Below are 13,257 nucleotides of genomic sequence, written 5' to 3' on the forward strand. Positions count from 1 at the left end.
TTCTTATGGCAATTCTGCTATTAATTAAAACGGTAGCTGGATAAAAACAATTCTCTGCAACAAAGTATGCATGAATCTCATTATTGATTTTGTGCAATCATACAATAAAAGAAAAGTTCACATATGAAATGCACCACAACACACAAATATTCAATTTGAAATCATCAATACCTTAAAAAATGGGGTGAATTACATTAAGAGAAAAGAAAGTGTTCTATCTTTGTCTGAAAAGTCTCAATTTTACAAATCAATGGATATGTAATCACTGACTGACTGGTTTTCAACTGTATTTGGAATAGAATGCAGAAGATGACAGGAAATTGGATCTGAAATAAATACTGTACAAATGAATGTCTGGCGAAACACTCAAAACAAATCAAGGAGTGATGAAAAAGCCTGTGTGGTATAATACATATACAATTTGATTTCAGAGTACGCCACACTTTTCCCACTGGAGGAATACATTAGTCAACATGGTTACATATACATATATGTGATTGTCGGTCATAAATGTAAGACATCGTCTTGACAAGTGAATCTATAAATGTGCGCTGGAGTGTATACATAATGCACATCTCCAGGGCAGGCAGGGGGAGTGCTTGGATGTGTAGATAATTATGAAATGAGAAAGAAAGATGGAAGTGGAGCTAAATCGAATCATCCCCGAGCGTTAGAATTGTCACAAGAAGGGTTTCCGCTTGGATCACTATCCTTAGCATCAACTGGTTTCAGCTTCAAATGGCTAGAACTACTTTTGACTGAGTTCTGCTCGGCCAGTGTATAATTGCATGGTGCCTGAAATGTAAATTTTATCTCTTTCTCTCAACTGACTCCCGTTGAATTTCACCTTGGCCAAGGAAAAAAAAAAGGGGGGGGGGTGGGGGAGGATACTAGGTAGGTAAATTCATCTTATAAGCCCCAAGATGCATCATTATTCTGATGAGGAATTTCATTAAAACATGCCTCCAGTGCTCATCCATGTGAAGTAGGACGTCAAAGGTCATGGGGCAACCACAGATAAAGCAATAAAGAAATTTCACGAGTAATTCAATTGATCAAAGTGTTGTGTATTTCTCTGCATAGCTCGTTTGAAAGACTGTGCATTTATCAGTCTTGTAGTTCCTATCAATTATAACTGTGTAGCAAGGGGCACGCCCCCACTGCAACTCCTATCTTTCCGTAATGTAGATCATCACAGGCCGAACCCTTTTGATGTTCTACTTTTATACACCTGTTCCAACCTACAACAAATTGACTATGCAGACTTTGGGTTCATTCATTTCTCATCGATTGTATGTACGCAAGGTCAACAGAGACACTATTGATACACACTGCAGCTGCCTTGGTACTACCTTCCACTCTGCAAGCAAAGTCTTGCCTGGATGGTAATTTTTGTATCATACAGCTACTAAATCAGGGAGTCTAATGGGGTGTTATATTGCTGATGCTGCACGTAATTAATCAAATCAAAGTCTGGTCAACAAGTCCAACTGCACAATCCCTTCTTCCACTTCCGTCTGCACATTTTCAACACGTCCATTCAACATCTACCAGTGAACTAGATGAAGTGTGGCTGGGTGAAGGGTGGGAAAGAGGAGAACAAACAGCTTCTGCAGTGGGATTCACACTGACACGAATTAGCGGGATACAAATCTTGAGATATTTGCATTGTGATCCAAATTGCTACATATTTGCCTGTGTGAACATATAATAAATATCCCACTAAATAATGTAATCACCATTGTGATCCAAATCCCAAGAAATCTTGTGAATTATTTCAGAATTGTTGCAACAATATGAGAAATAATGCAATACTTCGCACTGTGGCATGTGTGTGAACCCTAAAGAAGAAAAAAATTGAATAATTTTCTTTTGCCCCATCATTCAAAATATATATCATGACAGCACACGAAAACCTAGGGTCATTATTCTGGTAGGATTTGGGCATGCGCAGTTTGGTCGACAAATTATCGAAATTGGCAATTAGCGAGATATTTCTGTCCATCTGAACAGGCATAGAATGTCTCTGTATTTGGATTGCGATCGTTATCTCACTATTTTGTCTGTGTGTGTCTTTATGGTGCCTACTGAATGAAGGCAACGCATAGTTCTCCGAAGGACTCAAAATCAATCTTCCACCATTTGGAATTTGCTTGCAATACACTGAAAAGGTCTACCACGAACTTGTCTGGCTGATGCGATTTGCCAGGATAATGATCTGGTTTGGAGTATTTTGAGATAAAAGAATGTACATCTGTATGATAATAAAAGTTGGTGGACCTGACATCTATTTCTGAAGAGTCCTCCCTGTTCAGTAGTGGGTAGGTATAATGATGATCTATCGTGCCCTGGCAATTGTATTTCACAATGAGCTGAATGCGATTCACTCTAGCGCGGAAGGTCAATAAATACTGCTATAGCCGATTTTGTTGATTATCAATAATCAATAAAAAAAAAATGTAGTAAACACAATCAGACATGTGTTAAAATTGCAATACTTTACTGTCAGCGAACCTTTTTTGGCTAATATTTTGTAGTTTTATCATTACCTAACTGAATTCCTGTTAAGGTTAAAGGTTTAGGGTTGGTGGTCTGGTGGAAATCCAGGAATCTCCTACATTTATGTTGAAGTTGTATTTTCTTCAGTTTTTGAAATTAATGTATGAATATATTTATAAATGAAGTTAATGGTTGGATGATTATATTGGAATTGTATTGTGTTTTTTACGTTTTGAAGTTTGATATGGGCTATGGCGTTAAGGGGTGGGGATCAGGGGTTGAGTGATAATTTTTTTATGATTGTTAAATGTTTCTTAGAGGCAACACGAGTGGGTTCACATCCCTATGGGCAATAGTAAATGTATTTACTTTTGTGTGCCCTGACCCTCATGTAGTCTCCATTCATTTCATTTTCATTTTGTGTAATGTGTACAGTACAGCATATCCTTTGTAATGTTAATTCTGGTTTTTGTTTCATGTTTGTAATGTTTATGATATGTATCCTATATTCTTTATCTGGTCAAATAAATAATAATAATAATAATAATAATATTGATAACACTGTGCTGTTTCACACATTTCTTATACATCTAATATGTCTATTTCAGAGCAAAAATCAACAGTTTCTGCAGGCACATGGAAACTAGTAAGAGTTGAGTGTTAATTATTAATTTCTATATTTGACATTCAGAGAAATGAGAGCAATGTCCATGCTCATTGACCTGAACTGTTTACACTCTGATCTACTCAACTTAAAATAAAACCCCAGTAAACATAATGCCTCGGGCAACATTTCATAGCAGAGGCATAAAAAAATCTAACAAACAACAACAGCTACAAAACACAGAATTGTGGTGATGAGACAAAAATATCCAACCATCAATTGTAGGATAATCCTGTGGTAATGAGCATTTTTCTTCTATCCATTTCGTTCCAGGAATTCCCTGCCGAAAACCTGTTTGGCAAAAAGAGGGCCTCTTGTGACTCATACTGCATGATTTCATTTTTTTTTTCTCACAAGTACAGCTGCGCATCTAAGGATGTGTACATGCCACAGAACATACTACATGTATTGAAGGTTTCCATGTTTGTCAACAAGTATGCCACAGAGATTCAGGAACAGTAAACCAATTAAAGATGGGAAATCCCTCTTCACTATCCATTCCTTTCCCCATCTCCCTCTATTGCGAAGGAGAAGATAAAGAAAGAAAAAATGTGTCTTAAAACGTTTCCTACGTCGTCATCAGCGTAGAAAAATAGATTTGTCTTTCAAAATGTCAGAGTGCCAAAGCAGCACCATACTGGGTTAACTCAGTTTGCCCAATATGAGGGGGTGTTAATAATAGCCCCAAACGCAAGTACATTGTAGCAGTAGCAGCAGCGAGAGCCAGCATGCCACATATTGTAGACATATTGACTGTCACACAGCATAATAGATGTGTACCCTTCTTCATGGACCTACACAGTTTAGTATGTTTACCCTGATTCACTCCCTGCACATCAGGATGGTAGTCGGGAGTACCTGTGCATCTCCTAGGCTGTATGCCATCTGTTAGTGAAAATCTTGCCGAAAAATTTGGAAGTAACTTTAATCCCCCCCCCCCAAAAAAAAAAGGGTGTAAACACCTACGATGACACTTGAAAACCATTTATGTAGGAACGTAAGTGTTGACATGCCAATGCATGCTAATTAGAATGTCTTTTCAAGATCTGCCCAAAGATTAATATCCCACTCACTACAAGCTGAAATTTCACCTTTTCATAAGGAAAAAAAAAAAGAATAAGACATGGTCTTTGGTGAACAAATGTTTCTGAATAGGCCTTCTCTGTATGTTTCATGACATTTCTTGTTATTTGGATTGTCACATCCTATAGATTGTTCTTGAGAAGTAATATTCTGCTGCCTGAACTTTACAAACCAAACATAACCAACATACAAATTATTAATGTAAACTTCACTAATGTTATCATATTGTTGAAATTACATATTCTTCAAAGAAAGGATCTTCAAGTGCATGCTCTAAGTCTAACTGTAGGAATAAATAATTACTTCCACTCCACCATATTTTATCAGAGTAAACCATTCATGTACAGTATGTTCTCCTTGCTCTGGAAGCGAGATAAATAGATAAATAGTGTAGATAGATAGATAGATAGATAGATAGATAGATAGAAGAGAATAGATGACACAATATAGAGAGAGACAATGAACTGTAAAACCAAAGTCAAAGCCCTACAATTTGCAAGCAGCATCACTAAATCGGTCGATATGACAGACCAGCCACTCTACATGCCGTTCTCCACATATTACTGAACACATGTGCTTTGGAAACGGGCATGTGTGTGGCAAACACATGCAATATGTAGCGCTGGCTCGCTGTTAGGCATGTCCCACACTATATCGGCCATGTCTGAATCCAAAATACAGCCTGTGCATGCTGTAGTTGCACCCACAGTCCACCATATCGACATGGCACATACATAGTATACTGACTCACAGATGTACCCCATCAAGCATGCAAGCAAATGCATAACATACTACTCCCCCAGTGTGTGTGTGCATACAATACGTATACTTGTATTTTGAAGAATACCAAAAAGCCAGTTTTATTGTCATCGCCAAACCCCCTCTCCATACTCCTTTCAATCACAAACAAATTTTACCACGGCAGAGGAAAATTTGCACACTATACCTGCACTAGTTTTTACAGTTGCCCTCGCCAAATGAACCTCAAATGTACGAGTGAGCCCTCGAGGGAGCGGACATAATCTCTCCTCTGTGTCTGAAACTGGAAGACTACACACCTGGCTCTACTTACACCAGTGGTGTATGATTCATGGGGAGAGGCATGATTGATTGAATAACCCAGGTTCAATATTGATTTCATTGTTATGATCTCAGATGATAACCATAATGGGGCATAGAAAGAAACTCACCAGCGACAGACAAATAACTGGACTAAGTATCAGGGCTCCTGGCTGAGAATTAAGGGGGTATGCACAGTCAAATTTTGGAGTTAGTGTTTGCAATTCGCCCCCCCCCCCCCCCCCCCCATACATCCAGGGAATATGTTCCTATAAATATCAAGTTACTGTTCCGTCACAAAAGTATTTTGAGGACAGACCAATGCTGATCTCAAAATTTGTTAGTGACAGAATGTCCCAGTAAGTTTGGTTGAATTTTTAAAAAAGACACAAATTCAGATGAGACACTGCAGATTGTTTTTTTCCTTTCAGTAACAATTATGCCAGTTCTTCATTTTATGATTTCACATGGCTATAAGTATTGTCTCTGGCAGGCAAGCCTTTAAAATCTTTATGTTTCATTATAATTTCTGATTAATAAATGCTGACAATGGGTTACATAGTGCAATTGGCTAAAAACTGCTCATAAATGAATGTCTTCAAATCAATGACTCTCAAAAATTATCCCAATACAACACACGAGGACAATTTATGATCCAAATGTACAACCCTGAACCATGATCTAGTGATCCTGTTTGGTATATCATCTTCATAGAGCAGACATTACTGAATGTTTACTTTTGTTTATAATGCACAAAATGAAGCCTCTTTATAAAGGGAAAAACAATATTTCCTTCTATCTATTTGACTGAGAATATTCCCCGGGGATGCTGACAAGCCTTTACTTAAATGAGTGTTTCTAGATCGTACACAAAACCTGTTACAAAACAGAGAATTCAATATGACAATTACCAACTGCTTCCAAATTTGCACATTCGTTATCTTGTATGAAATTATGCAAAAATGAATGGTCTCCTTTTACAGAATAAAATAAATCATGCATGCAAGATTTCTGTCGTTGGATCTGTATCAAGAGGGCAACATGTTCAGTTGAACTTGGCCTGACCTTATAACAGCATGAAGCTTCCCCTCTACCAAGAACTGAACAAGGAAACCTGATCGTGGCATTGTGTCTGGGTCCCCCTTGTTTTTTTTTTTTTTTTTTTTTTTTTTTTGGGGGGGGGGGGGAGAACAGTTTGTGACACACTGGCACACTCAAAGATCATCATTTCCCTCTTTACATGATGTATCTTTTTTTTTTCTTTGGCTCACATACCTCTAAAACTAATGGCATGGCATATAAACGCTATTGCACACAGAAAGACATAATACCACAGTTTGAGTTGTCACCTACGAAGCACACATTCAGGACACTTTTCTTTCGGGTTTATGACGCGTGACCAATCTTGCACACAAAGTTTCTTGTGACCAATCTTGCACACAAAGTTTCTTGTGTACGGGGCCTCAGAATGTAGACAACATGAGGCCCTACAATAGGTGAGGTAAGGCAACAATGCAAACAAATCTGTGAAGAGCTGGTCTTGCTACTCAGACCCTGACAGCAAACCATCAAGATCCTCTACTTTCCATACAAGGATGGATAGTTGGTCTGAAGGACTAAAAAAAACCCCAAAAAACATACAACATAAAATCAGCAATGAATCATGAAGCATCATAAACATGCGAAAGAGAATGCCTGTATATTTTCACTTTTCTAACATAATGAAAGAGCACTTTCAGAAAGCACAGAGAATTATATTACTCGTAACTTACGTCAGTAACAAGGCAAAAGAATGTGTACTTTTCATACAAATTGAAATATTATTCATTTTTATAAGATATTTTTTAATATCATTCTTCACATGTGATATCACAAACTGACATAGTCTTCTCATCCTGCAATGGCTACACCAAAACTTTTAAAATGCATAACTTTCGCAGGTACTGTCCAATTTTCCTCAAACTTTACTGTTGTGTTCTACTACTACTATACGAGCTGAAATTTTAGCGGTGGTTTTATTTTCGCGAATTTCGCAAATCGCCTTTGAAACGCGAAAATAACAACACGCGAAAATAACAACGCGCAAATAGCCAAGTTCAGTTAGACCCTCGCAACCGTGAAATAAACAACACGCGAAAATGTCCTCCATGTAGCAATTCGCGAAAATATCTGTACGCAAAATTTCAGCTCGTACAGTACTTCTGCATTCAATAAATCCACACATTGGGCGTCATTCCCCTGAAGATTACCACAGAAACATAATCTGTACTTTGAATGTCATGGATACTAACAGATAATTCTTTGCACATCAACATTAAAGGGTGTGTACAGTTCTGGTCTAGGTGAAGATTTAGCTTTTAACGTTTTGTGAGATATTCAGAAACCACTGTATGAGATGTCAAAGAGCATGCGGTTCTAAGGGGTATCAAAAGTTTATTCGATGAAAATCGGTTTTGAAATGGCTGAGATATCCAAAAACAAGGTGAAACAAAGAGATACCAATAAAGTTGGGGCATGTCGCCTTTTATTATTAGCACTTTTTTGGATATCTCAGCCATTTGAAAACCAATTTTCATCAAATAAATGTTGAATCCTTCTTAAAATTACATGCTCTTTCATATTTCATAAGAGGCTTTTCATTATCTCACTTAGGAATGTTCAAAACATGAATCCCTACCTCAACCAGTACTGTACATTCCCTTTAAGACTTTGCACTGTACATCAAGCAGCACTTGTTCCACATCATTTTACCTCTCATTTCTATTGGTGACTGTTTACATACACTGTGAGTTGTAATGGGTTATGGTAACCCTAAGGGGGTTAATGCTGCAATTCAGAAGTACGAACTCCCTGCATGCAGACATGCACGTCACAGAGTGGGTGACGACTGGCAATGTCTGGCGCCTCTCGTGTGGTTGCCAACGATGAATGTTCCCTTGCCATCCAGCCTGAGCCTGGAAATGGGTGCACTGATGCTGGTAAATGCCCTCAAATTTCAGATCTTTACAAATTGTGATGAGACTGGCACCCGTTATAACAGTCTTGTCGCAGACGCCCCTGCCTACAGCCAACCTGCCCTTGGAGCTCAAATTAAGTTTTGGTAATGAGACGTCAAAAGAAGCATGTGGGACTAGAAAGTACAGGAGACATTTCTTTTCTCTTTCCTTTCTTTTTTTCCTGCTTGGTCATAGAAGATATTAGCTATACTAAATCCTGGCCTCAACTTGCCTGAACCTTACAGCACTCATGTTATTTGAAGAATCCTTTTAAATCTCTTTTAAAAGTAAACATATCTCCTCATTGTATCTCACAGTTTCACCTAACTATCACAATGCACAAGCTTTTAATCTATTGTCCAAACCATGCACCCTTTCCACATAGTACACAACTAATGCTTATGTCTAAACATAAAAACATTACAAAATCAGAACATTCAGGATTTACGCCTGCACTAATTTGCTGTAAATAGAATGTATGCTTAGATTATCTGCAATCTATGAACACAAAATCCTTTGAATAAAATATTTTACTATGTATTTTTTAGAACACCATTAAAAAATATGGAAAAACTTCATAACAGAGATGACCCCAATGCATACGTCTCTAGAGAAATGATGTTCTTGAATGAACAGAGAGATCCTGATGCGTAATCCCCTAAAACATAATCAGCAAGTTTAATCAATCATTTTCATTCCCCCTTTTCAAACTCTGACTCGACTACAGGGACATTCAGATAGAAGAAACTATAGTAATGATTGTGATTCATCTCAGGGATGATAACATGGTCATCGATATTCAACATAATTTGTTAGATGACGTGTGGCACAGTAATGGGATTCACACCTACATGAATTAGTGGGATATAAATCTCGAGATCTGCATCACAATCGCAATCTCGAGTTTTTTGCATGTGTGGACACAAAACCCCCACCACTTCACGTAATCAGCATCCCGATGCTAATCCCAAGAAATCTTGCGATTATTTCTGAATTGGCATGCTAATTCACCCCACGGTGACTGTGTGAACACTTGGCCAGATAATCTCCATACATTTATCATATTTATAGATTTATATCCCATCATTCAAATAACACATAACAGTGTGCGCACCACACCGTTGTGATGAGCAAGAACAATAGATTTATCGACTGGCAATAAGCGGGCTATTCCTGTCCATGTGAATGCTTGTAAAAAATCTCGAGATTTGAAGCGCAATCGTCACCCCGCTACTTCTGACCGTGTGAAGGCTTGCACGATATCTCAAGATTTGGAGCGTGATCATCATCCTGCGATTTTGTACGTGTGAATGTGGCTAGTAACGATGTCCTTCTTAATATAAATATACAAACACCCCAAACCACACCCTTTCATCTGACTACTTGATGGCAGGGACAAAACAATGACTATGCCCATGTCTGAAGGCTGACTCTATTCAAGCCCAGGGTGCTCAGCACATAATTAGAAAGTGAAGATTTACATGGCACATGCATTTCCAGTCAGGAGCTGTATAAGTACAGTACCATTGTTTCCAGCTGTTGAGTGTCTTTCATGGGGGGGGGGGGGGGTCCTCTCTTTTGTGTACAATATTATGTTTGGCACAAAACTCACAGTAATTGGCATGTGACCCTGCAATTGATCATTCTTGGCCACACAGTTAATATCACTGGCCATTTGTAACCTACAAATATATGACAACGCCTTGAGTTAAAGGACAGGCTTGAGATTCACTTGGGCTAACACTGAACCACAGCTTTGATGGCAGTTTGTTATATATATTGACTGTTACAATATTAATCATATTGGATGGCAATGAATGAGATATTGACCAGGGAATATTGCACAAGGGAGAGATAAGATTGGAGGAAAATTATAATGTAAAACTGTCTCCAACAAACACACAAGCAAATGAATACTTGAGGGATGTTAAACATGGATCGTGCGCGGTTAAAAAAAACCACACACACACACTCACAAAACCATTCTGATGCGATATTACTCATACATTGCCCTTTAAAGCTTGAAAGGGGCTCTTTGCGTGGGAAGAGAGACAGGGGGGCTTGCCCAGGGCGGCATGAAGCGAATGGATGCGAATAGATGCCGGGCGATAATATATTACATCCCAATGTGGACAATGCACAGGTAATTCAGAGGAGCGGGTCAAGTGTCGGAGATTGCACTTTGGAGCCATGATTGTAGAGCGATGGGGGGGGGGGGGGGGGGGGGGGGAACCAACTTCCAAATTGAGTTGATTCCCTTTGACAATCCTGAACTTGAAATGACACTATCACCTTGAATCCATTTTTCGTGGTAATGTCCGGATGGGGCAATTGGCTAAATACCAGGACGGACTGCATGCCTCCTTCAATTCAAGAGGTACCTTGCGTGTTTGATACAAAGAGTCTATTATCACCATCAACTGCAGCCAGCCCAGTATACAGTGGTAAGTACTATTCTGTTGCGTATCTTGGAGGTACATTACGATGGCAAAACTGTGCATCCTGTATTCTTATCATTTCTGACAAAATCTAATATGTCATTAAAAGGTGAGGCCCACCTTTTATTAGAATTTTGTTTTAGTTTGTTTTGGGATATTTCAACCATTTCAAAACCAACTTTCATCAAATAAACTGTCAATTCCTCTTAGAATGGGATGTTCTTTAATATATCATATAATACGTTTCTAATTATCTTGCAAAGAAAAAATTAAAATCAGAATCCCCATCTCAACCAAAACTAGACCACCGCTTTAAGCTCCCTAGGCTGCTTTTTGTTAAGTTTTATCCACTTGCCTTGATGGCTTCTACAAATTTATATGATGAAAAAACACTGAACTTGTTTTCCTCTTTTACAGGAAATACTTGTTACTTCATGGCTTTCTGAACTATAGGCCTACAGCTTAAATCTAGTTGCCAGTATTTTCTTAGAATGGTCTTCATTCTTTTATACACCATTGAAACAGTTATCAAAGTCACTTTTTGTACCCCTTTCACTGTCGCTATGAAACAGAATATTCTGGTTTTTTTTCTCTATCTCCCTTGCGGTTTTCACATGGCTTTTAGGCACAGCTATGAGCCCATGTTTGGCTGGAGATCCCTGTAATCTTGCAGGAATTACGGATGCTACCTCAGAAGGCAATAATGGGTTGCACCATGTTGCTTGATGAAGTCTGTATGCTGTCGAGCAGAACATGTGCCAGGACACTTCAGCACACACACATACACAAGTCGAAAGCAACGTACCTAATAATGCAGCAGAATATGAGCACTTGCCCATGGTCCTTCAACGATATTCCTACAGCTTGTTGACCGTACAGCTTGATGGCGGAGCTAGAATTGGTCTCGTTTGTGCATACGCTTCGAAGGTGTCAACACAAACAGATCTCTTTAGGAATACACAAATGCTTTCAATGATGCCAAGCTAGAGAATCATAAATCACATTATATACACTACATGGGCAATTGTTGTTTTCCCATAAAATAGACTGAAAATGAATGCTTTCCAGTGTATGGCCAGTTCCTCAGCAATGCTGATATCTATTTTGTGATAACGAGTAATAAAATATATGCCCTCAGTTAAGGGACCAAAAATCAATTGAATGATAATCACAAATTATTTCTTGAGCTGATACTAAACATAAGATAATTTAGAGTGATCAACATACAAGCCCTTAAAAAAAAAAAAAAAAAAAAAAAAATTCCCAGGGGTAAAATTGTATCTCACATCCTGACATTGTTGAACTGGATTGCAAATGCTCTGCTGAATTCTCACACAAAACAAAAGTGAAAACACACACAGTAATGCAACCTGTAAAATCATTCTTAGTACATCAGTGCAATACTGAGTCAAAACAAAAGCACATCCAGGCACATGACATACTGTAAGCACAGTCTACCCTCTCACTGCACACACAAAGCAATTAATACAGTAAAAGTACCACAACAGAGTTCTTGAGTCTACATTATGAGCGACTCGGGAACAGACTCTTCCCTCTATTCTACACATCATAACACGGCCGTGAGTACACAAGGCCGGTGTGCGAACTCTGAGAAGTGCTGTGGGGGCCCATTGTTGCCAGGGCCTTTCAGGGAACCCTTTTCTGTCGATAAGCCCGAGCCATAGAATGGGATCAATACGTGCGTCCGGCAGAGTGGATCCCTCCCATCAACGATCACACATGTTATAATAGTAGCATGATAGCTACAGGAAAACAGATGGAGACATGTGCCGACTGCCAAAAAGTGGGGATCCCTAAAAATTAATCTGAAAAAAAAGGACCCTATTTGTCTTTGTTAACGTGTCTTCCATCTGCTATCTTGGAGGGTGTGCCAGGTCATATCATTATCTACATACTACATACATCTTGACAGAGAGTCACAATTAAGAAAAATGTTACTCAGGAAAGTACTGAAAACTGTTACTTCATACGTTAGTTTGAAAAGAAAATGTAAAGTTTCCCATTCGTGATGGTCCGGCAGTCATGCGATTACGATAACCTACAGACTTCCAGGGGACCATGGAGCATGATTGTTCCTCCATGACCTCCTAATGAGCAAGTGGTCTCAGCTTCATTACTGTTATACTCCCCCCCCCCCCCCCCCCCTTATTCTGATTCAATCCTCCAGGTCTTTTTCTTTCGTTACAAGGTTTTGTTGCATTTATTCTATAACCTTTCCCTTTAGGGAAATTAAAGAAATCACTGCAAAATAACCAAAACAACAAGACCTGACATCTCAGTGGCAAACAATTGTATAAAACAAATCTCTGAGGGCTTGTGAAGTCATGTCTTTAAAGTGGACGAGGGTACTATGAAAATGATTGCAATTTTGACCCCACAGTCAATTTACTTATCTATTTGTTTTATATATATATATATATATATTTATTCATTTGTTTATTTATTCATTTATTTATCTATTTATTCAACTTATTCTCAAGACTGCACTAAGTCTAGA

At 38.5% G+C, this 13,257-nt stretch overlaps 1 pseudogene; it reads right to left on the bottom strand.

Moving 5' to 3' along the window:
- Positions 1 to 13,257, bottom strand: part of LOC139708634 (MAP/microtubule affinity-regulating kinase 3-like) — a 125,070-nt pseudogene that overhangs the window by 71,284 nt on the left and 40,529 nt on the right.

The sequence above is a fragment of the Diadema antillarum genome, unplaced genomic scaffold, assembly GCF_040938485.1.
Source record: "Diadema antillarum isolate AM-2024a unplaced genomic scaffold, OU_Dant_1.0 scf00000036, whole genome shotgun sequence".
Taxonomy (NCBI): domain Eukaryota; kingdom Metazoa; phylum Echinodermata; class Echinoidea; order Diadematoida; family Diadematidae; genus Diadema; species Diadema antillarum.